Raw genomic sequence first — 25,111 nt, forward strand, 5'->3', positions numbered from 1 at the left:
TCTCAGGAGTGTGCTGTGCTTTGAGTGATGCCGTGAGCTGTAGAGCTGTTTTTGCGTGGCTATTGGATAAAGATCCATCACCAGCTGACTGATATGTGACCCACAGGTACCACATACGTTACCTAATGACCAGTCACTTAATTATGGACTGGGTGACATGTTTATAAGGGTGAACTTTAGAGTGCTATTAGAGAATGGACAGATGAACTATACCGGTGCCCTCCGGGTAGACTTCACCCAGACTCTTCTGCCTCTGTGGACCCATTACACAGTAATTAGGGTGATTTTTAAGTAGGATGCAAGGAGTTAAATGACTAACCTTATTATTGCTTCATTTGTCACTGTGCTAAGTGCTGCTTTGAGGGAGGTGGCATGGAAAGAAAGTGAAAGAGGACAAGAAAGAAAAGAGGTGTGAGTGTAAAGTGCCTTCTTCTCTAAGTCCAGACAAGGAGAGCAAGAAGATAAAGAGAATTTAAGACTGGAGAAAGCTTTGAACAACCTGATTTTTGTTTAACAATGGAAATGTCCATGAAATGATGACAGTTGCATGATGGTGTTCCATGACGGTGGTCTTTTCATGCTAGTAATTTCCTTCATAGTGCTAAGAACAAAGCATGCATCTTGTGGGCATAACTACTGATCTGAATGACTGGGATCTCTTCAGAAAATGGTCTGAACATGTTTCCATTAATTAATTAATTAATTAATTTATTTATTTATTTTGCCATAGTAGGAGGTGGATGCCAGACTGGGATTCAGTTTATCTTGATTTGGTCCTGAGCTCTGTCACAACCCAGAAGAGATGCTTTCAGCAGCTTCTCAGTCTCTACTGTTTTGTAGCTCCACTCACTACTAGGATTTGGGGTCAGATATTCATTAGGGACTTCTTCAAGATGTTCTTCTGATAAACTGAGGGAGTGATCCAAGTCTTTATATTGATATGAATAGACTGTGTGCCATAGAGGGCCAGATGCCAGATCCTTGCCTTTGCCCTTCTGCCATTACCACTGCAGTGGAGATGTATGCAGCTGAGTTCTGGTTCTCCCTTTTTACCTGAGTTAGAATGTGATTATATTGCAAAAGCAACTTTCTGGTTCCTCTGTCCCCACTAAGAGCAGTAGTAGCACTAGTGTCAGGAGGGAACAGCATGGAGCCGAGTCAGGGGAGGGCCAGGTGGGTGTGAGGAAAATGTTCTGCCCCAAAGGTTGGTGGGCAGAACCTGGAGCTGCTGGACCTAAGGGTGTGTTTGGACTCTGCACTCAGAGACAGCATTTGGGTTTGGGTGGTGCTGTTTGTGGCCAAGAGGTGGATTCGATGCTGCCTGTAGGTTCCCAGAGATTCTGTGCAGGGTAACTGCTTGAGAACAGATGCCCTGAGTTTTGTTATCTTCCTTAACTGAGACTTTTCCAGGTAGTAATAATAGCAAGAAAAAACTGCAGGGCAGGTTTGCCTTGTTCTTTAGGAGACAATAATTGCTGCAGGGTGTCTCTAATTGAGCAAATGGAGATAGACTTGAACTTCTCAACCTGTGCTTTGCACTTGCTGGCTGGGAGCCAGTTCTGATCCAGAGGCCATATAGGTATTTTAACCAGTGATGTACATGAGCTAATATGTCCTGCTAAGATATCTGATCAGGCTTGTAAATGAGCTGAATGTAAAGCAGTGGGGCTTTTTGTCATTGATTGCATATCAACAGCATCTGCATGTGGCTGGGTGCTCATTTCTGCATCTGGCCATGGGTTTGTATGGACCATCTGCATGCCCCAAGAGGCAAACAGGTGTGACCCTGCTGTGCAGGTTCTCTAGCGTGTCTTATATATATTTATATATATGTCTTATTAAATGGGCTGCCTGTTCCTCAGGACTCTTGCCTTTCAGAATTCATTCAAGACCTTTCAGGGTCAGCATTACGGCAGAATAAAACAATTATTGATACCCAAGCTCCTGGAAGTTGGCAGTATTTCTCTCCCTATTGCGACAGGTATTGCTGTAAGCACTTAGAGGGTTTAGAAGCCTTTGAAGAGTCTTTGCCCTTCCCTTCTTCTAATCTCTGTTTATGCAAATAGTAATGGGGATGAAATTAAAGATTGAAATAGGTTTAAGAAATTCTCCCCTCCTTGGGGGAAAAACAAAAAAAGGTGCAGAAATACCTGGAAGACATAAAACACATGGAGGTCTGAATCAGGTTTCTGTTCACCTGAAGGTCAAGGTGGATGTATGGATTTCTTTCTTTTCCCTTCTCATGTGCAGTTATTGGGTACAGCGTATTTTTCTTAAAAATGTGGCTTTTCAGGCCTTCTAAAGGAGCAGGGATATATTTTGGAACTGAAGCTTTTCAAAGTACCTGGAGATGACTGCCAAAAGACTGTTTGGTTCCAATTTACTTTCATCCTTTTTTTCCTGAGGATGTTTTAGAGTCGGATTTATACGCCTACCCGCACATACCTGCTGCTGTTCTTGCTGAGTGATGCTGGGCTGCCTTGCCTCTCTCTTCTGCACCAAAGCGCCGTGGGCTTGCGCTTAGTTCTATGTTGTCCTTCTGTACTGTGTGTGACTGTATATCCCAAACCCCATGAATTTTTTTGGTGAAATACCAGTAATAGGTATTTTATTCTACTCTGTCTCTTCGGGGCCTCATAGTTGAGCTTGATCTCTTTTCTATGACTGGTTTCCTCTACAGTGACCATCTTGCCATTCATTTCCTGGAGCAGTGTGGGATTGGGAGTTTCCAGGTAGCTGCTTTAGCTGCCTTTCACCTCGAAATATCAATATCAAATGCAGTTTCTGGCCGTGGCATGTGGGCCCACCACTGCACTGTGATTTCTGGACAGCAAGTTTGGTGACAAAATTCCACTATATATGGTGTATATAGTATATATAGGGCTCAGCTCCCTCTCAAGGCAGGGAAGGTGTTGGCTTCTGTGGCCAGGGCGTTTGGAGACAGATGGCATTGCACAGACAAACAAGCAAATGCTTATATCTGTTGATTTTCCTAGATTTCTGTATGTGAAGGAGGATCTGGGCTTTCCAGGCTCTCTGTGCGAGGTGCTTAGGAAGTTGTCCCATTGGCAGGTGCGGATCAAACAGCTCATATGAGATTCCTAATAAATATCTTGTCACGTGGCATGATTGATTCCCATTGTCATCTGTGATCAGGTGAGAGCTGGGAGCTCTTATGCAAGAGATACTTCAGTCTAAGGTGTATAACAGACTCTTCTTAGTGGGTGATAGCATAAAAGTATGTGTTTTTGTTCTTTTTTAATTACTAAAGTAACTTCAAGAGCGAATTAGTTATTTTCTCACAGCAAATAGTGATGATGCAGTAATTGGGTTCATAGGAAAACGTTTCCATCTGACTACAAATAAAAAAAACTGTTTTCAGTCACGGAGAAACACTAGAAAAAAATAAATCTAAATATTGGCCTGATGTTGTAAAATCATTGTTGTTCTGGAAGGGAATACATTGAATTCTCCAACAAACGACAGGCGGAAATCTTTCCAAAGACTTGCTTATTAAACAGTCAAAATACCAATTAGGACTTTTTGGGAAGATGTCCATCTTGAAATGAAAAACATGTTAAACTTAATGTCACACTTGATTTAATACGAACGAGTAATTGTAGGGAATAAGAGAAGAATTTGACTATTGAAACAAACCCTGATCTCTTTTACACTTGCAGCTTGCTTTGTTATGTTTAACAAAACAACAGGGAATTTCAGATTTCACCCATCAGATTGGACTCTTTACAGACCTTCAATATAAGATTCAAGATTTTCCATGGCAGAAGGTTTTGATTTTGTTTGGAATGTTTGCAGCTTCTTAAATTTTACCTATTGCTGCAAGCGTAGAGATTCAAGTGGGTGCCCAAACTCGGGCTGAAATCACCTGGAGTAATTGATACTTCTGCAGGCTGTGTTGGTGTACGTACATGGCAGCTAACTTCTGTTAATACACTTGGCGTGACAAATTAAGAACAAGTTTCCATGCTGAGTTTTTGCTGTTCTGTGTTCTGTGTACCCTGCAGCTGTTTGGAGCTCATCTGTGCGCCAAGAGGTGGCTTCCATTTTAAGAACTATAGAGCCTTAGCTTACTTCTGATATCTGCAAATGAATGGAAGTGGATATTTTCTTTGCCTTAGCAATACTCAATAAGGAGGAGAAGCAGAGTGTGTGCAGCTGGCAGGGCCCTGTGCTGGAGGTGCAGAGAAACCCGACCCACGTGGCAGCCCCAGGAAATTCCACGGCGGGGTTGGAAGCTGGTACCCAGGAACTCTGGGTTGGGAAATGAATTTCAGATGGCTCTGAAATTTGCCTCCTAGATAAATAGTCTGTGTATTCCAAAATGAGTGTGTAATTTAAAACAGTGTGGGGCATTCGGAGAATTAGAAGCCAAAAAATGTTGGGAGTGGGGTTGGGAGTGAAGAGAGAAAGAGACTGAAAAAAAAAAGGTAATTTGAAACTGTGATTTAATGAAGAAAATCCAAAACCGGAGTGTTGACAGGAAAATTCAGTCAGTTATCAAGTCCAAGGGTGTCAATGAAATAATTAAAAGCACACAGCTTGAAACTGCTCTGGCTGCTGTGATAGACGTGGGGTTGCCCTATGTAGTCTGTGGTCCTTTTATAGAATAACATCAATATTAGGGTTTGGGCTGAGCCAGAACTCACAGGAACTCTGTGTTGGCCCTTCTTTTATTATTTTAGCCAGAGCAATTCATTAGCGAGGCCTGCCTTTGCTAATGACCTGGGAAGGAAAGCCATGTTTAGCTTAGTGCTGATGCCTAATCAGAACAGAGATGCCCTGAAGAAGGAGATGAGCACATGTAGGAAGTCACAGCAGTTTCAGTAATATTCGTTTCTAATCTAACTACGAATTCTAAGAAACTAAAACTATAATTCCAGCTCATAGCCATTAAAAGAATGAGTGGAAGCATCTGGAGACCTTTGCTTTTCCTGAGGAAAGTAGGATGCGTAGCTTTAAGTTCTGCTCTAAATGGTGTCACCCCCTGAGTTTGGAACTTTTATCAATTTCTGACAATGAACTTCTGGTCTGTTCTGTATTGATCATCTTCCCCGAGTCAATAACAGCTGGAGTGGAGGGTTGAAACTGGATGTGCATTGTGGTCCTTTTCAACCCAGGCCATTCTATGTGCTGCTTCAGCGTTCAGCAGTGAGTTAGGAAGCTGGCTGCTCCTCTGGTTTGATCCTGTACCCTGGAAAAGCCACTCTGGTGGTGGTCAGGACAGTTTCAGGGTGCTGGTTTGCATCAGCTGCTGGTGATGGGGAGCTGGGTGTGCTGGGTGTGTGGGTCTGTCCTGGTCCTCCTATGTGAGCAGTGGGACTGAGGGCAGAAATCCCCATGTGCTGCTTATGGAACTACATGGCTACAAGTACTGCCAGGTTTTATGATGTATATTTTATAGCACAATATTTATCATATTGTTATAGATTACAGAACGCGTCCTATTATATATAATAGCACATTTATAATGCATTGTTTGTTTGCATGTCTATAGATGTCTATAAAAATGTGGCATACATCTTCATATAGATGTGCGGCTGCATGCATGCATATTCATCGATCTGCACATTACTATCCAAAGAGCCTTATGGTGGAGTGGGGTTGAGCCGAGGTTAGATTTCAGATAATCTGTGAAAGGAGTTAATTAATTGTGAATCGTTTCTCCTGGAAGTCCACGGTGGAGAGCCCTGTGGTAACAAACGGCACCCAAGCAAATCAATGTTTCATTAGCATGTCTATGGGAGATGTCTGTTCTGCTTTGCACATAAAATGAAGCAGGAGCTTTCATCTCCCTGCCCTCTGCCTTTGAGAGGCAGTAAGTGGCTTTGTTCATTAAACTCCAAACTTTCAGAGGTGTACATCCATCCCCCTGCGCTTTTTACTTGGCTCTAAAGCTCTCAATCAGTTGAAAAGGAGGCAACCTCCATTACTGAGGTCCTGCCAGGTAGATGTTTATTTTCACGATGCATTCATTAAAGCGTGCTGTAATTATTTTTGGTGTAAATGAGGGGGAAACATTGCTGCAAGGAAGGACTGCAGTGTACTGTCCGTATTGGTGTATGCAGTTTGTGCACGTGAATTTCTGCATGAAGGTCTTTGCTGAAAAGTGCCCAATTGCACTTCGGGCTTTGCAGCATCAAGAGACCACCGAAGGCACAGCTATGCAGTTATTTAGCTATGCAGTTATTTAGCTATGCAGTTATTTAGCTATGCAGTTATTTAGCTATGTAGTTATGTAGCTATTTAGTTTTGCATGAAGCCTGAATTTTGGTAGTGCAGCTTTCCAGGCCTAGCTGTGATAACTGTAAGGAGGTTACAGCAGTGTTTGCACTGGTCAGGGACTGGGCTGAGGACAACGGGCATGAAATGTGTCAAGTGTGTTCCTGACATAACAAGTTGCTGCAGGATCCGGCAGGGGGATGCTGTGTTTTTACCTTGCACCAGGTTTGTTCTGAAGCTTTTCCAAACGTAACTGGTAATGCAGTTGTTACAATACTTGTCCTACAACTTCCCCAGCTGATAGTTTTGTAGCAGCCTGACTCTGCCTCCTGACTGTGGGGGATGATAAAGCTGTAGGTATCAATAGCATCATTAACAAAATGTATACCAGCATATGCTTTGTTTAAAAACATACTGCCTGTAGTACTAGAATTTGGCTAAATCCACCATTGCTTAAGTAAACAGGACGTGATTCTGGGTTGCTTGCTGTAATTCCTACCAGCTATGTTATATAAGAAACGTTTCTTCCCTGTTCTGTTGTTTCCCCCTTTGCCCCCCCAATAATTGTTGTGTGCTTCAGCTCATTAACCAGTAATCATCCTGGGTCCATTAGCCAGATATTGATAATGTATGCACTGTTGCCACTTGTCATGACTTCAAATTTTGCATTACCTGTATATGTTCTTTAAACCCCAGTTTCTTTATTTGTGTTATTAATGAGCTTTTTTAGCTGTATCTTAAATTCCTGGCCCACAGGCTCTGAAATGTAGAAATGGAACTCTAAAGTACCATGGAAGGTTTAAAATATAGCAGGCAAAGAGAGGGAGTCCCAAATATCGTGGCTTTTAAGGTATAGCTCTGTTATTTTTGAATCCATTGCTGTGGCGATATTTTTCTTCTATCTTGAACAAATATCACATATCTGGGTTCGTATCTTGAATGCACCTTCTTTGTGTGACACAAGCTCACTGTGGTTAAGAAGATGAGTATGAAGGAAAGCTAAAACAGCATTTCCCCCACCTCTAACCTTCCCCACCCTTTCCCATATTCTTCTTTTGTGTAGCAAACAAAAATCCCATCTCTGGCCACTTGTTTGGCCAACACGCAGGCTTTTTATAGTGAGTTTTCAGCATCAGGCCTTGCGTGTTTCCCAGAGCAATTGCAGAAGAGTTTTATGCTTCAGGATGCTCCTGAAGGAGCCTTGCCATGCTAGGTTTCTTTTTGGGTTCTCGCACTTGGGCCCAGTTAAGCTTTAGGAGCAGCAGGGGAAGATGTTTCTCGCAGATGTGGTGGCACATTTGAGAGCAGCAGGTTGGAATGGCTTGGCACTGGTTCACTAAGAATGAGGGACCTCTGATCAGTTCATGTTTAGATGTCGGATGTGGCTTGAAGTGTGTAGCAGCAAAACTGGAAATTGACCTGTTATCGTGGTCACAGAATCATGGAATCATTAGGGTTAGAAAAGACCACAAAGATCATCTAGTCCAACCATCAACCCACCTCCGCCATGTTCACAGATAGGAATTTCCACAATGGAATTCAATCCCTTGCACCACAGCTCTTAGGACTTATAAACATGTCCCCATTTTTCCTGTGTATATTAGCCAATAACGTTACATTCTTCTGTAGCATCCTCTTGTTCTGCTCGTAGAGCACATGTGGTAGGAAACTGTGGACAATATCCTCAATAAATCTGGCTAAATAGGTTTAAATTGAGTAGTAGGGATCTCCATTTAACTGGTGTGATATTTACATGCAGTTATTTCACAGCCTGGTTTGTAGTTTGCTTTTTTTCACTGACTTTCCATCAGTGTAGCCACCATGTTGGGTAGCAATTCCTGATCCTGTGTGAATGACTTGTTTGGACTTATCAACAAGGGGCTGCACCTGAGGCTGTTTGTGATCCCGGAGCAATTCTTCCAGAGGAGTTTTCAGGCTGGGGAATAATGATTTTCTTTCCATCCCAACAGGCACTGGGGGGCTGATGATTAAGATAGAGAACTGAAGATCTTTGACATGGTTGCTTATCAGAATCTCAGTGCTGGGTTCTACTTTGCCTAACCCCAAAAAAGGCACGTGCTTATCAACTGCAGTGGTGCCTCAGTGTGATTGTAACTGTGTAAGTTCAGAAACAAGTATATAATTAGCTATGATTAAATTACTATATGTGTACATGTGTAATTAACAAAGCAGATATTTCTGTGTTTGTGACTCTGCTTATTTGTTCATGAAAACTCCCCAACATTTTCATCAGCATATTCAGGTTAATTAAAATTAATTCTGTTTGTATCGACTGCCTTTTCAGTTATGTGAAGTTTGTGTGTGGTTAGGGCCTTCTTCCCTATAAAATCCATAAAGTTTGCTTCAGAGCTGGGGGAAAGAGGAATCAGAATTGCAGGCTGTTTGAAATTTAAATCAGAGCAGTGCTGGTCAATAGGATCAAGGTCACAATGCCCTGGAAGACTTTGACTGGGCACTGCCAGGTGCAATCTGGGTGACAAGGGAATGAAAGGGTGAATGGAATTCTAGGAGTTATGTTCTTTTATTTTGGGTTGAATGCTGGAATTCCTGGCTGGAAAATCATGGGGAGCCATGAGGTAACTTTATACAGGTTTGTTGTGGGGATGATGCTCCACTTGTGTCGAGGGAGAGCACGAGACCACAGTGCTTTGTGAATATCAGGATTCCTGAGACAAGAACTTCTACAAGAGACAGGAACATATGAACCAGTGAATAAACACAAAGCATGATACAGATGTTGTCCTGACGAGTCTGCAGCCTTAATAAATGGGACTGATGCACGGTGTGAGAAGAACATATGCACATGAATGTGAGGTGATCCTCATGATGAACACACTGAGAGGGTGCTGCCTGATGGCAGATCTTGCAGCTATTGTTACAGACTGTCTGCAGGCTCAGGATTGTGCTTCCATGTGGCGTTACACTTGATTTACGTTCCCTTGGTTTATTCCCCAGGGAGGGAGGTCATAATTCTTTCAAATGTAAATCTGACCATAATTCTGCAACAAGGTTGGACTCTATGGCTAATCATACAGCTACAGGCCTTATATCTCTGCAAAGCTTGTAGCCGTTTCAGTAGAAATGTGCAGATCATCTTCAAGAGAATAAAATAGTGATGTCCTTTATCATCCAGTTCATTTTTCCATAAGCCCTTGTAAAGGTGAACATATTTTGGTTTGTTTATACAACAGTTCTGTCATTTAAAAAGTATATATATATGTATTTTTCCCATTAGAGCTGAATTTTAATCTGCTTCCTTGACAAATGATGCTGATGGGATTTTTCCATTCCTGTCTACTCCCAGTAAGACTGAACTGTGTGCTTCTGTCTGTCTTGGCTCTGGTCGTGTTTTTGTACTAACATAACATAATGCCATACAATTAGAAATTATATGTTAGCTGTTAGTCATAGCCCAGTGAGTTTACATTAGACAAAAGAAATTAAATGGGAGCTAGAGGAGACCTGGTAAGCGCAGTTTATTGGGTTGTTGTTTTTTTTAATACATATATTCAGAAACATCACATTTCTATTGATGAGCATCATTTCTGTCTGTATGGGGGAGACTAACTGTGCTACAGGCAAAAGAATTGCTGGTCATCTCTTCACATTCAAATCATGCATAGTTTGTAAATGCAAAGTTAAAATAGTTTTCCTTTGCCTGGGAATGGATGGGTTGCTTTAAATTTTATGCACTCACTTGTGATTCTCTGTAATACTAAATGATGCCCTGCAAATTGTTTTGTTCCAGGGACTGAGAATTCAGGGTTCACAGAGGCTTCATATGTGGTTGTCTTGAGCAGAGCCTCTCGCCTGGCTCTACTGTGTCAGAGCAGTGACACTGCTGTCCTAGCTCCTGTGTACCTGCTGGTGATCATCTGCTGGAACTGCCTTACTGCAGAGGAGCCTGAAGGACCTGCTGTATGGAAAGTTTTCATCTGTTTCATTAGAGATGTGCTTGAGCCCTCAAAACACCAACTAGGTATGTTTGCAGTTCTTCAGGTATCTTTCTCAACCCTACTGTTATTTGCTCCTTTTATTTAACCTTTAATACTTGCTTCCAGATTCTCATTTAACCATCCACTCTGGAGTGGAAATACTTGTAACCTCCAGAGCTTGGTTGAATTACTCTGTTGTATGAAATCCTTGTCTCCCTCATACATGGATGTCTTTATAATATGATTGCCTATGGAAGAAGGCTTGGAAGATTAGATTTCATTGGTCAGTAAACATATTCATAATGGTTCAAAAATAAAACAAATTGTCCTATCTTTTTGGCTGGGGTTTTCAAAGTTACTGGGAAGCCTTAGATTAGATTCACCCATTGCAACAGCGCACCAAAACTAATTTGGAGACTCTCTGCCCTTATGTTTATCTTGTTTCTTACTTCTGTGATGTTTATGTAATACAACTTTGGATTATTAGCAAGTGCTGACAGATCCTTCTGAGACTGAGAGGGTAAGAATGAGAGAGAAGTTTGGCTTTTTCTATATCTTTTTTTCTTGACATCATTTCCGGAGTTATGTGTATAGATATAGATAGACTATACCAGCCTGGTTTGAAAGTGTTCTTACAAGTCTGTAAAGGACAGGTAAACAGTGAGGCACATGCTTAGAGCAGACCAGAACTATGTATGTTTAAGATGTGCGTATATACTCATACACATTTACCCGTACATTTATCTTTTCAGCCTGTCTTCTGATGAGATGCTTCAGTCCAGTGGAACAAAAGAGGGAGTGCAGAAAATAAATGGACTGAAAGGTGAGACTTGATTTCAGTACATCGGTGGGAATTCAGAGCTAATGAATTGCAGCTCTGCTGTGTGGGATTCAGATGACTGTATTCATGAAGTGAAGGATGAGCTTCAGGACATCTGATGGAAAGGTGTGACCTAGCGGGCGGCTTTAGAAGCTGATACTTGAATCCAGTAATGCTTCCAATTTCACTGTCATCATGGAAAGAATATAGAAGTGGGGGGAGGTGATCCTCTTGGCCCTACTTGTTCCTGTTAAGCTCTAAAGTTCTATGGTCTTAACATTTATAAACACTTGCTCTCTGAGTCTCAGACTTCTGAGTGTATGACCACAAGTAAGAAAACAGCATCAACAGGACAGTTAAGACCAATTAGCCACAAAGCAGAATCACAGAGCAGCCATTCAGAAACATCAGACACTGCAGTGGCGTTACTAAGATGTACTTTGGGAAACCACTGTCAAGAGTATCAAATGTTACTTGTTCTTGTAATAACTTTAATGGGGTGTTAGATTGCTATTTTTAGGTCTGTAGAGCTTAAATGCCAGCTTAATTTTTTTATAATCTGAAAAAGAAACATAAGATGACACTCAGGAAAAAGAAGGATTAAGTCTAAACTTGGGGTCATTAATAATATTCATTCGCTTGTTATAGAACTGCTCTTAGAAACCCTTTTAAAAGTTGCCATGAAAACTTCCTTTTTTTTTCCCCTAAGAATTTAATTAAGATCGGTTTAATTCCGCCACAGAGTTAAGGCCTTTCACAAAATAAGCTTCACAAGATCTACCTATACATAATTTATCTGTCTCTGATGTATTACAAAGGGTCTTGTAAGTGATTTGTTGAAAAATGTATACTTTGATCTTGCTTTGCTGTGAGCTCTGATGAGAAGGCTGTTCTTCTGCCCGTTCGTATTGAAGGGCATCCGACAGCAGCCAAGTAACAGCAGCAACTGTTGTTCAGTGCTGGGTTGTGAGAGAAGAGATGGAATTACCAAGATTTCTGCTATTGACATGTCATTAAGTAGCCAGTAGTTGTTCTAAAACCTTTTCTTTAGCTTCTCATACTGCCTGCAGGCAGGTGGGAAACTCACCATGCCTGTTCACCATTGGATTGTTTGTAGTAGGTGAATTCTGAATGGCTCATTGGGGTGAGGGACAGATAGTTTTATAATTCTTCTGCTTCTCTTACATGTCATGTCATTACAGTCATCAGGCTGTTGCTGCCCTGATCTTCCGTCTATTCCCAAACAGGTGTGAAAGATCAGCAGTCAGTTTGTTTCGTCAGCACAGGGTGGGGGACACAACCCTGCATTTACTGCTTTAGCTCTTGGAAGTTGTTAGTATTGTAAACACTGAAGCCATTAGTTGGTTTTGTTATAGACTCTGCTGCATGTAACAGAATGCAAAAGGGTTTCCTCTTAGAACAAAAAAGCAATTTTGCTTATGAGGACGTGTGGAGGAAGAACTTTTTCTTTCCAGAAGGTAAGTGGTGTTGCAGAGCCCAATGTAGTCATTATCCCTTAAGGCTGCCACCTGTAAGCACTGACTGAAAACAAAAGAGCCTTTGTCCACACTGTAAAATGCCTCTTGATTGCAGCTTCAGCATTGGTACTTAGGAAGAGAGGATGCTTGCGATGCTGTCAGTTTTTGGGTCATGTAAAATGATTTTACATGGATCTTCTATCAAAAGGTATGGATTTTTCTCAGCCTCAGTATTTTTGTTTGAGAGATAAGGCTACTGTAGAGATGTTTATTCATTTCACCAGCTCTGTAAATGGATGGCGGTGCTGCAAATCAAGATGACAGAAAGGCATGGATGCAGCTTGGAGCTGCAGGGGGTCGTGCAGATGGAGAGCTAACGACTCTTTCTAGTGGTAGCTTCAGCTTGGTTTTCCATCTTCCCTTACCGCACAGTGCCTGGCTTTGACTTGACTTCAAGCCTGGTCAAAGATTGAGTCCAGGTTTGGTTTCAGCTCTGGGTGAGGGTTCAGGTTTGTTGTTTTCATCCAAAAATATAGTAATGGTTTGTTTTCAGGCCAAAAATTTCCTGTTAAACCTGAACTTCATTTTGACTCCTGACCCGAAGGAAATCCTTTGGGATCTAGCACGTGTTCCTTGCTTTTGTTCTCCACTTGTAAAAATCTTCCTCACTTTTTGCATAGATTTCAGTCTGACAGGGTGTGCTTCTTCTGGCTGGAACGTGCTGAACGTGCAAGAAAAGCTATTCTGGTTGCCTTGTTTTACTCAATAATCAGGACGTTTCACTGTCTCTCTTTGTGGCATTCATTTGTAAGTTATTCAACTACCTCTAGCATAAGGAGCCTTCTGAATAGGATCATTTGCATTCCCGTTTATATTATGTGTAAATGCGTGGCTTCTGTAGTTTGGTTGGTGAGATGCTGAAAACGTCAAGGCTGTTAGACTCTGCAGTGTGCCCGCTAGGATTTCAACACCCGATTTGCCTAACGATATGTCTGCAGTGGGGAGCACCTGCCAACCGATTTGCTTGCCTTCGTCCCGAATGCCTCATTCTCTGACCCAAAACGCTCTCTGGGTCTCGGTAAAGCACATGGCACGTTGGCTTCTGCTTTATCAGCCTTGTGTCTTTCAGCAGAACGCTGAACCGAGATCCCCTTGCAGGCAAAGAAAAGCAGAAGCAAAACAACCCCTTCCCACACTTTGACGCTGAATGAAAGTCTGCTGTGGATATGCTTTTAAGAGAAGGTATGAAAACAAGCTCCGGAGCCGAGTGCTAAAAGGGCTTTATGCCTTAAGTGGCAAATGCCACTCTGACAAAGGATTAGTCAAACTTTGAAGGTCGAAGTGGGGTTTGGAAGCTCTGTCTGAAGCTCCTTTTTCCATCTGAAAAAGGGACCTTCAAAGGCAAATTTCAATACTTGACGTGCAGCTTTTTCCCCCTCTGTTTCAGCCTTGCAAACAACGAAACAACCAATGACAACAGAGCAAGGAAAGACAACAAAAGCATGTAAAACAGCTTGCAAATCTCTTTCATTCACTGCTGAGCTGCTCCTCAGGGGTGGGGGCTTTCTTCTGTTTTATTATAATTTTATTTCTTTTGCATTTTTTTTTTCCTTTTCTGGCAGCTAAATACTCTTGTTTTCTGCAGAGAGCAGCTTGAAAACAGGATATCTGATATGGGACTCTGCAAATACGTGAACAGAGAGTCAGACTTTCACAAGTGGCCTGTGCTCGACAGGCTGAATATTCTCCTCTATGCAGCTGCCACATAGAAACTACCCAGCCAGCCGGGTGTAGTTTCTCTTTGCGTAATAAGAGCACTATAAGGATCCAGGAACGGGTGAAGTGGAATTGCCAGATTATTTAGAAATCTTTTCTGGCACTGGTCTCTGTGCAGGTTGAATATTTCTAGACACGCAGCCAATGCTGCTCTGCTGCTGGCCAAGAACATGTCAGATTTCACTAGGTAAGCAAGGCAGAGTATGGTCAGTACTTGGTTGGGAGACCTCCAAGGAAAACTCAGGTGCTGTAGGATGTGGTAATTACTAATTCAGTAAATTGACTCTCAGTCTGTGCAGCATGTGTGTCCTATCTAGAAGGATATTGGAGTGGTGCTAGCAAAAAGCACGAGGTGGATGTTGGCAGGATGCATTATGACCCCATTAAACATTTTGGGATTATATGTTCTGTATCATAATGACATGAAGACCTTTTATAATTTGTTACCCACCATGACCCCCAAAAAGGATTCCTCCATAGGTAGAGGTTATGCAGACCAATGTGTTCTCCTTGCCTTTGAGGGTCTGAAGTACAAGTTACCTCTCAGGTGTTTTTCCTTGTCCAAATAAATCTGGCCATAGTGAGGGCTGCTGTGGCACAGGTCTTCATTTCTTTCTTAATTTGATTTTTATCTTGAGTCAATAATTAGATTATGGGACTGGAGAAATTCTTAACACTTTCAACTGAAGTTTGACCTATAAAGTTTGAAATCATCAGCTTTGCGTAGGTATGGGGGTGTAGACACAGGCAAAGTGATTTTGAAATTAATGTCTTCTGAAATATACTGAGGGAGATCAATATTTCTGCTTCATTTTAATCCATTTTTTGGCATTTTCTTATGATCTTAGTAGTGCATATTGGCAAAGGCAGCAACAAGAAAGTTCCCTAACAGCCGGTCTTTGCTTGGTGAAATGTTTGAAATCACTCTAAATTGAAGTGCTGGCTGAAGTAGCCCCAGTGCTGACAAACCCTGACCATTTTTTGCTGTTAAATGTCTGAAATCTGACCAAAACATGGATGTATATAAGGAGAGAGAAAGTAGTTAAGAAAAACATAAACTTTCAATTTTTCCTGTTGATTTTCCAAACCATATCTCTACAACCTGCTGATGCCAAGTCAGTGTTAATTACCTTGTTTCTGTCTTTTTCTTTCTTTCTTTTTTTGAAGATACTCAGGAAGTTTTGCAAATCAGAGACAGGCTGGTAGGATGTGCGGATGTGAATGTTTGGCCGTGACCATTTACCTGTTTCAGCCTTGGATTATGTACATCCAAGGCTGTTTGTTTTTATTTTAAACTAAAAATAAATAGAGTACAATTTCAGTGAGTACAAAGGTTCATATGCAGAATAAAGGATAGCAAGAAGCTCTTCCTTACTGAAATATACTCATTGCCAAGTAGACTGAGAGGAATTCTGGGCTTCCTCTGTGTACCATGGTCTTCAGTAGAGTCCTTTCTGATAAAGCTGTTGTCTCTGATAATGGCATTAAGGGATTGAGAAGCAAGTGCCGTTTGTATCAGAATGAGATTCTTTCCATCTGTTTGACTGATACACTCTTAAATCATGTAATTTCTTCTGTTTCCCTCCCAATAGTTATCATTTTAGCTGCATGACATTTTAACCTCCGTGACTTCTTGACTTTGGCTTTTCTTACCTCTTTTTGGAGCTACACCCCCCTACCTCCCTCCCCACCTTTACAGGCTTGCATTGGCTTTAAGGTTTATGTCGTGGTGCTTACTCTGTGCTGCCTTGCTTTGCAGCACTCGTGTCTACAAGCGGCTGTTCTTAGATTTAGGAAAAAAAAAAAAAAAAGTCATGTTTGCAGAGTGGAAAAATCATATTTATGATTTCAGTGATCCCTCTGCAAAACTTCTTTTGAGTGCCTACAGAACAGAAACGTGCCTTGTGTCTGCTTTCCAAAATGAGCCTTTCTGGAGAGCTTTTGGTCTGATACAAAACACTTTAACAGGAGATGGAAGGAGGCTCCGGCATTTGGGAAGAAACCTGTGGGGTTGGATTTCTGGAACAGCCCATTCTGTCCAGGCTTTGTGGAAGAGAGTGGAAAAGCACACTCAGTCTCTGCTTTGTAATTCAGCACGGCTCTTTGAGATAGATTTGGGGAGTGAACCACTGAAAAATCTGCCAACTCCTTCCCCACCTGTGTATTTAGGCAGTCTCCATCACTGCTCTTTCGGCACTGTTTATTTATCCTAGGGAAACTGATGGGGGAGTTGGACAGGAGAGAGGTGACACACAGAGGTGAGGTTTGAGGAGGGAGGGAAGTGCAGATAAGGGAGGGTTTTAGGAGGAGGATGGGTCTGAATTGCTTGATAGTAGAATAAGCAAACATGCAGGTAGTACTTCCTTCAGTCTCCTTCAACTAACACAAAACCAGGCTGAGCAGCCACGTGAGTGACTGTTCTGGTGACACTCAAATCTGTTTTCACATTTACAAACCACCACTGATTTGAATGAGAAATCTTTGTTCGGAGTTTTTTTGTTTTTTTTTTAAGTCTTTCTGCCTTTCCTGCCAATATTTTTCTTTTTTGAAAAAATATTCCCTTTCTGCAGTTTGGCTTTTCATTATATATGGTATAGAAATGGCTACAGAAGATGCACTTACCGTTTCTGCTCCACAATAAGATGTTTGAAATGTATATTTTCCTTCCCGTCTTGAACTTCCTCTTCTCTTTTATATAAATATATGTAAGTTTGGCTTCTGGGGATGTTCTGTAGGTGTTGGAGACTTTGTGCTTTGCGTGGCTGATACAAAAAAAGGTATTACAAATGCTAGTGGAATATTCAGGTAAGTAGCTGAAATGAAGTTATGTTTGTAGATAAAAGCCGCTTTTGTTTCTTCCTAGTCCTGCTCACAGAGATGCCTGGCAATAAGGATTTTAACAGCGGAACTGATTTGTGCACTGAAATACCCAGGGAAGTTTAGAGCTCATATATGTTTTATATATTCTACTGGTGGAATGGGCACAGAGCCTCAGTCTCTAAAGCCCTCCATGATATTCTAGCATGCTGCCGCCAAGATGTTTCTGCAGTCTTCCCCTTAGCCCTGTGCATGAATAAGATAAATCCCTCATGGCATAGGTTGCCTTCTCTGCTCAGTTCTTTAGGTGCTTTGTCTGGGCTTTCCATCCCTGTAGTCACTTACAGAATCACAGCAGGATCTTTCTGGGATGGCCTCCAAGATGATCCTTTGAAAGATGAAATGTAGCCACCAACAGGCATCTCCATTTCTTTGTCCCCTGTCTCTGCCTCCCACCTTGGGCAGAAAGCTGTTTGGCTTTGTGTTTGCACTCACAATAAGGAGGAGGTGTGCTGTCTCTTTTATCAGAAATAAATAGGAAGGTGTGATGGCAAGGACATGGCCTGTGAAAATCCTCTTTTCCTTTTTCTCTGTTGGAGTACGTTCGTGTAACTTCAGACTCTAAAAATGTTTTTTTAATATATACTTATATATTTAATGTATTAAAAAAAAATGAGTGCAGGAATCTTTTTCCTGCCTAACACCTGGACCTCCCCAGAGGGATTTCCTGCCAGCTGCAGCCTTTGAGGTTGATCTTGGTTGGTTGGTTTGGTTTTGCTTTGAATCAGAGCCGCACCATTTGGGCACGTATGTCCCAAGTCCCAGGAGCAATTCCTAATGCCTTCCTATCTGTTAAACCATCCCAGTTGATTCCTTTGCTGTCCTGCTGGGGGAATATGCTGGAGGTGGAGAGCCATAAGGGCTGGGAATGCCAGGCATCCCCATCTGGGCTCCCGTGGGACTGCAGGCTGGCCCCAGGCGAAGCTGGGAGCCTCCTTGCAGGCGTCCCTGTCTCTGGCACAGCCCTGTCCTCACATCGCTCCCATCTCCACGCGTGCTGCTGCCTCTGCTGGGAGCGCAACAACAAAGCTCTTAAGAATACCCAGGCAGCCAAAAATAATAGCAATAAAAATAAAGACGTTATTAAAGCCAGATACTAGTGGATCTGAAGTCACAGCGAGTGTAACATGACTCAGTCAAATCCCCAGGACAGTTGGAGACAGAAAGGAAAGGAGAGAGGAAAATCTCTATCTGTTTAAAGTTCTGGGCCCCAAGCTCCTTACAAGTCGGCTTTGATAATTCATCAGACGACCACAAAAAAGAATGCCTCCCCCGCTCCAGATGCAACCGTGTCTTGTCCCAGCCTCTTTTTCCACAGCCTGTGAATCTCGCCACATCAAGGAGGAGAGAAAATGCGTTTAAAAGTTTTCCTTATTTAGGTTGGGTAGGTTTGAAATATCCTCCAAAGGCAAACGTGCATGTGTTACTGAAAGTGTGCGTGCGGGTGTGCACATGGAGAGCTGTACTCGGGAAAAGGGAGAAATTACTGGAAAAAGCAGCATTTGCAGTTCACACCCAATGCAATTAGAGGAAGAGGCAGCTGCAAGCTTCTTTATTGTGGTGTGTCTAAGCTAAGGAGAGGAAAAACCCGCAAGCCTCCACTGAAGAGTGGCCTAATGCCTCTAGGCTGGGATGGGTATGGGACCCTCAGCTGTCGGTTGCTTCACATGTAATTGGGGAATAACTCCTTGTGGATGCATCCATTTGTTGTTGGGACACTTGCTGGTAAAGCAGCTCTGTGTACCACTTTGCAGGAGGAGTGGAAGGGAGGCCTGGGATACAGCACTGCTTGTGATTCTCTGCCATCACAACCAATTTTTCAGGTTTATTGTGGCATTTAAGGATCCAAAGGGTGCCATAAGGAAGTATTTCACAAGTCATGTGGGGAGACTGTGACTAGGGCTGGGACTAATGGACTTGAAGCAAATGGTGGCAAGGGGGCCAGTCAAGAAAAGTTGGATCTGCTTTCAGCGTCACACTGTGTGTGTGTTTTGTTCTTGCATTTTAGCTGAGGCCAACTTCGATGTAAACAGATGGACTTCAAAGTAGTTGGTCTGAATAAAAGCTTACATGATATTCTAATGATTCAAGTCTTTGGGGACTGTAAAACTAGATTGGAGACCTCAGAAGATATTTATGTTTGTTTTTTGGGGGCCAGGCAGAGAGACAAGAAATATATCAAGTTCCAGCTTTTTTGGTAGATACTTTGTGTGGTTTTCAGCACCCTACGACTCCAAGATGCTTTTCCACTTCTTACAAGGGAGTAGCACCTCATTTTTTTAATTTTTTTTTTTTTCCAAGTGAAATTGTTGCCTTTTTTTCCCTCCTAATTTCATCAAAATTTGGAACTTCTTAGTCTTCCTGGAGGTCTGATACTTGTTTTGTTCTTTCTTTTTCTCTTGTTATCAAACAGAAAGGAATTGCATCTTGCTGATGTTTTTTCTCTTTGACAGGTTTTGTTACTATCATTTTTTACTTCATTTTATCCATTTTGAAAAATAAGGATGTTTGGGAAAGGTCATGTGGCAAAAATGAGACATAAAGAACAGAAACTCAAAGGAGAATTTTGGTGTCTGCAGTGTTTTAAGTGGGCAGAATTTTTCCTTCACCCTGACAGCTCTTTGCCTTATGAAATGTCTGCTTCTGATGTTATTTATTATTATTGTTATTATTTTTAAATGAAAGATTGATGAGAATTTCCATAGACCAGTGATGAGGACAAGAATTTTAACTTGTGGTAGACGCGCAGCTCTGCTCCTAGCTGGGGTCAGGCAGTGCCAGCTTTGCATGGGGCACAGACTTCACTGCTCTTTTGCAAGCCTTAAAAGACTTTTGAGTGATCTTTTGAGGGATGAAAGGATCTCATACTGGATATTTCAGTTTGGGGTATTTCACATCTTCTGAGTCCTTTAGCTTTGCAGAACACCCATTCCTAATGTGCAGATCCCAACTTATTTCAGGGCCAGCACAGATGGACCAGTTTAAATGTTATCCTGGATTTCAAGAGTAAACCCCAGAGCTGTTATTTGCAACCCTCGTTCTGATAAACAACAAACTTTGTGATTTGCCCGTGCTCTGTTCTCCAAGATGTAAGCTGGGACGTGGTCTGAGGGTTTCCTCTGTTTGTGAATCTAACTCAGCAAAGCTTGACTGCAAGATTCAATAAAGTTTGGGCGCTTTATTTATTAGTGCCTGTTACACAAGTTCCAGACAGGCAGTGTTACTTGACTAATACCACAGACAGTACAACCACAGTCTTTCAAAATGTATTTGATGTCCCTAATAGAGCTTTGCAAGCTCAGTACTGTATACCCAGGCTAAATACAGAAGTTTTAATTTAGAAAGGCTGCTGCTTGCAGTTGTGTCAATATTACTTTGAACAGTGTACAGGCAGAGGCTGGGGAGATGAGAGGGCAATTTTGGACCAAATTCCTGGGAACCAATGTGTCAAAATACAAAATCAAATCTTGTATCAAGGATTGTACACAGAATGGAAAAAGAAAGGTCTGAAGAATTTTTGTGTCAAACACGAGCTGGCATGGACAAATACCTGTCCCTGTCCAGCTGTTTCATGCCCTCATTGCTGTCACATCTGAACACCTTCTGGTCACTGATGTGATGTAGGTTTGTCTCATACATTTCATTTGCTACTTCCCTGGTGGATCAATATGTTTTGTTCATAGCTGTGTGGTGCCTATACTGGAAAAAGTTGGGCTGTGTTTGTGCAGAAGGCAGAGGCTGCAATGGGCCATGGCTGATTGTGTTTGTTCTCTGGGTGCTGGGGAGGATGAGACTCTGGGTAATATGGATTCAGGTGGCTGTTTACAAGATGAGGTGGTAGTTTTCCTTTTTTCCCCCCCTTTTTAAATGCTTTTAGGCTTCAAATCCAACTAAGTCTTTTATTTCGTTAGATATCTAGGAGTTACATGACCTGTTTCTGTGTAATATGGGTATATATTGATATGCAGCTGCCTTAGGCTACTAAAACTATTCCTGCCTACTTGTTAATTATTGCTGAAAAAATGTGTTGAGTAAAGTAATTGATATATTTCCATAGCACAGCTATGTCCAGTGAGCTCTGGAACTATCAGTCTGGACTTGCAGCTGGTCATTTCTGTGCATGTACATACATTGCCTCCACTTGTGTTATCTTTTGTGGTAAATTCATACACAGCCTCAGGTGGGGTTCAGACTTGGGCTTCCTATTTGTGAGGTCTCTCACTTTATAAACTGCTTATAGCTGTAGACTTGACGTGGAACTGAGCTTCTACATTTCTAAAATATGGTAATGGATCAGGCAATAATGAATTTCTAGTCCATGTTCTCTGAAAGTTAAACACCTATTTGGAACTGTATCTAAATACAGAGCCATATTTCTGACCTTAGAGCTGTGTTTTGTGCCGAGATCATTCCTTTCCCAAATGTCATTATCGGCTGCAATTTGTTAGGTACAACCAGCAGCTGTACCTAGAGGGGGAATTTCCCAGGATCAGTGACTCTTGGAAGGTGTTTTAGTGTCTTTTGTAGTCACCTGAATTACTGTAAGAGATGTCTGTCTTGTGTGATTTTCTTGAATGAAATTCTGGCTGTCTCCTCTTCCCTGTCACTTGAATGGCAACACAGACTCGAGGTGAAGCCTCACTTCTTCTTTGGTCCTGGTACTTCTAAGGCATTTTCCAAGCACTGAATTTGAGTGTGAGCCCATAACCAAACTTTGTCATGGAGGAAGTGGGACAGATCTGAGGGCAGCAAGGTGGTGTTTGCCCGAACCTCCCAAAGTTTAAGATTTAATTGGAAGGATATTGTTGGATTGTTGCAACATATTGCTTTTCCATATTTCCATATGTGATCCTAGCTTGGGGTCATTTGAGAGCAGTCCAAGTGATGACTTCAGCAAGTATCTTAAATAAATTAGAATCAGGCAGTGACGGAAGAATTCTGGTTGTGGTTGGTCTGTCTTTTGGAAACTAGAGCGTATTAGCGGAAACTGACAACAAATTCAGTATCATGAATCTATTGGGAAAGGAGAAAAACTTCCACATCGCAGCATCTCCCGCCTCAAAGTCAAGGATGTGAAATATCTCAGTTGGCCAACACATCGTGAAGGGCGATTTATTGCATCTGTTTAAAAACAATTCTTTGTTCTCTGGGGGCTTTGTCCTTCACTAGAAGAGCTTCGGACTCAATGATCTAATAGATCTTCCATCTCTAACTTCTGTGGCTTGCCATATGTAGAGATAAATATCTTTCTTTCCAATCAGCGTTGACGGACAGACTTGCAGGCATGGAAACGTTATTGTGTGTGGGACGGGGGGAGGGGAGTGAGGCCATTTGCTGAGTGTTATTGTCTGCAGGGCATAGGATTATTGGAAAATGATAAATAGCTGGGCAGGCAAAGGAAATATGAAAACCCTGTCGCAGAACAGAGTTGCCCAAGATTTCTGTTCATATTGCAGTGACCAAAAGAAATTTACATTGGAAAAACCCTCTTGCCTTCAGGGCTGAATCTTATGAACCTTCAAAGCTATTCCTTAAAAGAAAAGGGGCTGGGAATGAAAGGAGTGGGAGGGTTTGCCATGCTGTTTCTGCGGAGCAGGGGTCAGTGCAGAATAACATTCATCATCTTGTTGGTGCCTTTCTGAGAATGGGAACAAGGTGGGAGAGATAAAAGCAAGGTTGAGCTGCAATCTGGCATGTGATGCTTGTTCTCCAGTCCCATGGGATCTGTGAATGGACAAAGTCCAAGCTTTTCTTCTGGATTTCATTCAAGGATTGTTTAGCTGGCCTGCAGACTGGGTGCCTTTACTGTAATAATTTGTTTTTCTCTTGACTTGCTTGGACTTCAGCCTTCCATACAAATGTATTGGTCATAGGAGTACGTGTAATGAACAGATCTGCTAGTGTAAGTCAGCATGGATCTTTAACACTTGTAGATGGGATCTGAGAACTGATGTGCTGGCCATCCTTTGTGCCTCAAAAAAGTAAGGGCAGAAATAAATCCATCATTGACACGCAGTTACTTAAATTTGGGGTTGTATTCCATTATAAAAATATCACCAGATGACTCTCGTTTTAGTTTACCTTCCCCTCAGGTCCTGTCCTGTACCAGCTCTGTGACCGGGCAGGACAAGATGTTTGTGGTACCAGAGGTTTTCCTAAGGCAGTGTCCATTCCTTACATCTTTGAAGTCAGGGTAATGGATGAACTGGCTGCAGTAGGTGGTTTTTCACGTTTCTTGGGTGAGTTTCATGGTACCATGGGAGACACCTGAAGAAATAAGCAGAAATATATAGTAGGGCTTTGTTGCACAACAAATATGAGGTGTACTTGAAAATTACTGGTGTTTTTAGTAGAGTTACAGTAAAAATAACTTTTGATCATCAGGCAAACAGACGTGGAGCTTCATCTTTGATTCATTTATTGGGCAAAATAATTGACATCCAACTGGGAGGTCTTATTTCCAGAGTAACTGTGCACCCTTCATTTCCCAGTGGAAGTTTTGGGTTCTGAATAGGAGAAAGGCATTGCATTTATCCTCTGCCTTCGCCGTATCTGAAGCTGCCATGAACTGTGTTGTACTTTGATGGTGATGGAGGCAGTTCATCAGGCCTAACAGCACAGCTTCAGCAAACATTGTGTGCTGTGTTTCCTTTTTAATGTATATTTAGACACAGCAGCCATCTGAGGCATAGGTTCATCATTCCTGTGGCTGGGCTGGCAGGCCTTCACTGCTGCTCTGCCCTCACCAGCTTCTTCCTGGCACAGCTCTCATTGAAAGGAGCTCATTTGGCGGATCTGTCCAGTGGAGATGAACACTCTCATTTTATCTTCTAATCCCTGCGTAGCTATTTAATGTCCCTTTTCACCCAAGTGGTGTAATACTTTGGTACAGCAGGGTGAATGACAGCTGTGTCAAGGTTGAGATCTTCACATGAGATGTGTTCAGCACTTCCCAGTGAAGCTTGCTTGCAATTTTCCCTCTGAATGGTGAAGTGGATTATAGCTTTAGTGGCTGAGGCTGTACTGGGTTGTGCTGGGTGATCACAAGAGCTGATTGAACTTCAGTGTGCTCCTAAAGCGCTCCATGTCACATCCCCATTTTCTTTCTAGAGATTCAGCTTGTCTTTGGACTGCCTTTAAATCACTCACTGCCAGTGCTGAGTTATAAAACTCTCTGCCTGTGCTGTCCACCCAGGGCTGGATTTGTAGCATCATCTCAGGGGCTGATGAGAGATGAATTTTGCTGCATCAGGTATGTGCATCCACAGCTGGCCTCTTGAGGGATAAATATACATCTGAGCGTGCTTGAAAGCACAACCAAGGTTTCCCCTTTGAGAGTGTTACATAGGTTGTCCCAGAATGGGGTAATCTACCCAGAAAGAGTGCACAGCTTGGCAGTAAGCTGGATTTGAAGCTTGGCCTTGAGGCAGGTCTGACAACAGTGCTGACACATCCACTACAGCAACAAAACTGCGTTCCAAAAGATAATGATGTATTTTAGAAGCTGTAGACAAGGCATTGATGTGTCTAAAATAATTATTAGATACAATTCAAAATGCAGAAAAGAAGAAAGGCTGATAGACACTGCTGTGTGTACTTGAACACTGTGCTTGTCTTCTGAAAAACAACATGCTTTCTGAAGTTAATTGTTCATTTTTGAAGCATGACTTGCACTAGAGCAGGGAGATGCCTTGTTCCAAGTCTGTCTTCTCTCGGTGCTCACTGGAGCTTTAGGAACCAGTGTTACAGGATCAGCCCCATGGTGTGGGGGTCTTCGGAAGGGCTGACAATAGCAGGACACGGGGAAATGGTTTTAAGTTAAAAGAGAGAAGATTTAGGTTGGATGTTAGGGGGAAGTTCTTCACTAGGAGAGTGGTGAGGCCCTGGAACAGGCTGCCCAGGGAGGTTGTGGATGCCCCGTCCTTGGAGGTGTTCAAGGCCAGGTTGGACGGGGCCCTGGGCAA

At 42.3% G+C, this 25,111-nt stretch overlaps 1 long non-coding RNA gene across 1 annotated transcript in view; it reads left to right on the forward strand.

Annotated features, from left to right (window-relative positions):
- Nucleotides 1-8,216: 8,216 nt before the first annotated feature.
- LOC146757825 (uncharacterized) overlaps nt 8,217-25,111 on the forward strand; it is a 51,128-nt gene continuing 34,233 nt past the window's right edge. The window contains exons 1-3 of the long non-coding RNA XR_014935939.1: nt 8,217-8,359; nt 10,010-10,240; nt 10,949-11,019. This is a non-coding gene — a long non-coding RNA (uncharacterized LOC146757825). The remainder of the gene's footprint in view (nt 8,360-10,009; nt 10,241-10,948; nt 11,020-25,111) is intronic.

The sequence above is a fragment of the Coturnix japonica genome, chromosome 19, assembly GCF_054131305.1.
Source record: "Coturnix japonica strain WE chromosome 19, WE-NBRP24, whole genome shotgun sequence".
NCBI lineage: Eukaryota > Metazoa > Chordata > Aves > Galliformes > Phasianidae > Coturnix > Coturnix japonica.